Consider the following 4,025-nt stretch of genomic DNA (forward strand, 5'->3'; position numbering starts at 1 on the left):
CTTAAGTATATTTTTATTAGTGTATAATCACCTGAATATAGGAACCATCATGTTTTTGTTACCTTAGAATGAGCCTTTATATCTACTTTATCTCACCTTCCATCGAGTTGAAGCCATGTTCAACTGCCATATTTCTACAGTAGCCTAGACTAGACAAACCAGGGCGCCTGGATAGCTCAGTGGGTAGAGCTGGCGACCCATGTACTGAGGCTGAGTTTCATGGTCACCATAGCTTCTCATTCACATTCACTTCTTTTCCCTTGTGAAACAAACCTATTGAAATTCACTCAGACAGACATGCATGTTGAGCAAATGATACAAATTGCCATCAGGATGTATGGCACCCAAATATGTTTAACCCTTGGTGTAACTAACATGATTTAGTTGCCTGAAAAGACAATACAAGTACAAATGACAGCCTCAGATACCACAGTATAGACAGATTAGAGCAATTAGCACAGCTAACAGGTTATTCCATCTGCAGCCATTTAGCAAGAACCTGTCATGTGAAAAATTAGAGCTATTTCGGCAAGTTTAGGACAGACCTCCCTCAAGGACATGCGTCTGTGTTGCAAATGTCTAATGTCTGGTTCAGTGACTGGGAAAGTCCCAAATAACTGAAAGTTGAGACAAAACATAGCCAGATATTTAAGATACCAACTCTGAGCAGAGGTTAAATGATGTACAGGAATGAGACACAGATATACGTAAAGCAGACAGAAGGAGAAATAGGCAGTCTGTTGAGGTTCTAACGTCCCCTGGAAGCATTTCAGAAGGAGAGCATCTTCAAACAACCAGTTCTACGGCAACAGATTTCAAATATTGTCATTGGTTTGCCGGCAACTATTGGGCCGCTTACCATTCGATTTTGCACAGATATTCCTGGTCCAAAGAGGATGAAGTATACTGAGTTTGGTGATTCCTTGGGTATTTATTTGCGCCTCCATGACATTGGCATTTGTGTTTTGTGGAGTGAAACATCTGAACAATCACAAGTTTTGTCCTAAATTTGGATGATTTTAATGACTTTGGCGATCCCCTTTTCATCTCACGCCATCATCAGGACTTCATCCATTAAACATCAGTTTCCCAATGCTTGTTTCATGACCTAATAAGCCTACAATAGATACACATTATACAATTTTCCTATTATCCTCAGCTGTGCATCATGTTTAGTGCTAATTTGCAAATGTTTAAATGCTAAACTAAGATGGTGTATCTGGAAAATATCACCTGCCAAGCACTGATGTTAGCATTTTGCTCAAAGCACCACTGCGCCTCAGTACAGCCTCACACAGCTGCTAGCATGGCTGTAGAGTTTTACTCTTGGTCTTTTGTCCTCATCTAATATGTACCTTTTTGCCATTCGTGGTAATACATATAGATTTGCTAGATGCAACTACATTAAATACACATTTTTTGGCACATTCTCATGACCTTCATTAACACATACATGTAGATTTAAAATGTGTTTCTTAATTTTAACTGTACTAGATTACCTCTACTGATAGAATTAAAATAGAAACAGAGCTACAAAAGGAGTAAGATAGGGGAAAATTGACTAAATAACCAGTGAGAGATGCAGAGGGAAGGACGGAGACAGAGCACAGTGGAAAGCTGGTTATTAGAGCAAGTTGGTTTTGTTTTGATGGGGCCCTGCACTCTTAATGACAGACTGCCTTGGCTTCTATCAGTCGGCATCTCTCTCTCTCTCTCTCTCTCTCTGGCTTTCCCAGAAAACCAGTGAGGTGAAACAGATATAGGCCTAATTGGGGTTTTACAATCACGTACACAGTGTGCAGTAGGCATGCACACACACGGAGTTCCACATTGCACCGCAGCCAGAAGAGCCAAAAGGTTTAGCTGACAAAACACTTGTTTCATCGGTCAGACTGATTTATATGTTCAAAGGACTGCTTGTACTGCCAATAGAATCACTGATCCAGTATCAGAACAATTTTTCCACACTTAAAAATCAGTGATAGGTTATATTACTGAAAATGCTTGAAGTATATTTCTACCTGCCTTCTGTTATTACACTCAAAGCTCTAGACACACAGAAGTGTTGCAAACCTGTGTTTACATGAGCCAGTATGTGTTGAGATTATAACGCTGTAGGGGGGTCATTAACATGCCACAATAGTCTGGGATGACAGGCCATTAAATGACAGAGGACCAACAACAGATAAATGTGGATATCTTAATAAACAGAGACGATGGAATGTTATGTGTAGCTCCCGCTGTAGACCTCACTTCTTTTTATTCTTTTAACACACTAAACCTGTTTCTTCCCGTCCTCTGACAGAATGATGCACTATTATTCCATGAAGTGTTGCTGGACAGTGCTCATCATGACTACAAGTAATTGTTTAGAGGTCCTGACAGCACTCAAAAATAACAGGTTTCTTCTCTAAATGCCAGACAGCAGCACATTAACAATTTCAGGTTTTTGGTTTTGGCTTTGGCCTTCTGGCCGGCTGACCTATATGAGAGATGATTGCAAACAGCCTCTTGGCAGAGGGTATGGGTATATGACTGTAGCTGACGAGGCTAAAAAACAGTGTGCTTTGGGTTATATAATTAACGTAGATGGTAAACATGGTGAACATAACCAGTTTGTCACCATTGTTGTTGTTGTTAGCATGTTAGATTGCGGATGTTACAAGCTCTGCACATGCGCAGCTCAGAAATAAACAAGCTCTGGCATGAGCATGTCATCTCTCTGTCAATCCACAGTTTATGTATTGGCTACACAGTGCTCCCTAGCCTGTGTAACCCTTGCTGCTGGTCCAGATTTCCCCTAGGTCTGGTGCCGGTAACATTAGCGTTAGTACACAGTTATCCAATCTCACAATCTTTTCCAGCCTTAAAAATTCAGCAGAATGCGAGAAATTAAGGGTTTAACACTGGAAATGTCCTGGGGGAGGACCCCTTCACCCCTTGCCTTATATGTAAAAAGTCACAGCATTTGCTTGTATATCACCACCCACTCACCTACGGTAAACTAATTAATTAAAAAAATGTTTTGCTTCAAATGGATCACCACTTGATACTGATACACTGAGTCACATAACAGGATGGAGTGGAGTTTCTATGTGAATGTATGAATGGGAAGAGGTTGAAAACTAGCGGGTTTCATTGAAACTAAGCTTAAAAAAAGTTGAATATTTTGAAAAGATTAGCTGAAAGTAAGAATGAGTTGAAAAGAGTTGAAAATTGAATATTTGCTGGAAAACCGGAAATATTTAGGAATATCAAAAGTTAAAAGAAAAGATATCAGAAATCGGAACAGAAGCCAGAATGTCCAAATTGAGCTGAATATTTTAGTGTATGAACTCAATTTCAGTGTTGTTAATTAAAGATTTAGTGCCACAAAACGCAGCAGAATTTAAATTACCATTGTAGTGAATAGAAGAACATTCAAACTGGACTAAGAGACCAAACAGCTTCTGATTCCTCAATCTGACTTTTTGTCAGAGAAATGGAGGCAGACTTCCCAAATGCAAATGAGCTCAACTGCCTTCCTTTATTGGGCCTTCTGTAACAGGATGGATTGGAGTAACAGGCACGATAAGAAATTAAAGTATATGCCATTATGGACTGGAATAAATATATAAACCTGAAATTGCTGAAAATTCATGGAGAACTTCATTTTGCAGCGTTCCTCGGTTATGAAAATCATCACTGAACAAGCTCATTCTAAATTACTTTGACAAGAGACACATTTGGTCAACTCCTCCTCCTCCTCCTCCTCCTCCTCCTCCTCCTCCTCCATCCAATACACCTGTGATGTCTTCAGTTCAGCCCTGCTGCGGGACAGGACAATAGCTGTGAAACTGGGAGCCTGCAAGCCCAATAGGTGAGTGAGGGAGATTTATTTTTGCTTTGTCACTGTCTTTACATATTCTTTTTTTTTCTTTTCTTTTTAACAGTCATCTATCACACACCTGAATGCTTGAAGCTTATCTGCTCCATCCACCTCAACTGTGTGTGCATGTTTTTATTGCAGCTCCTGCACTGGTTTC

Source organism: Dicentrarchus labrax, unplaced genomic scaffold (assembly GCF_905237075.1).
Source record: "Dicentrarchus labrax unplaced genomic scaffold, dlabrax2021, whole genome shotgun sequence".
Classification (NCBI taxonomy): Eukaryota; Metazoa; Chordata; class Actinopteri; family Moronidae; genus Dicentrarchus; species Dicentrarchus labrax.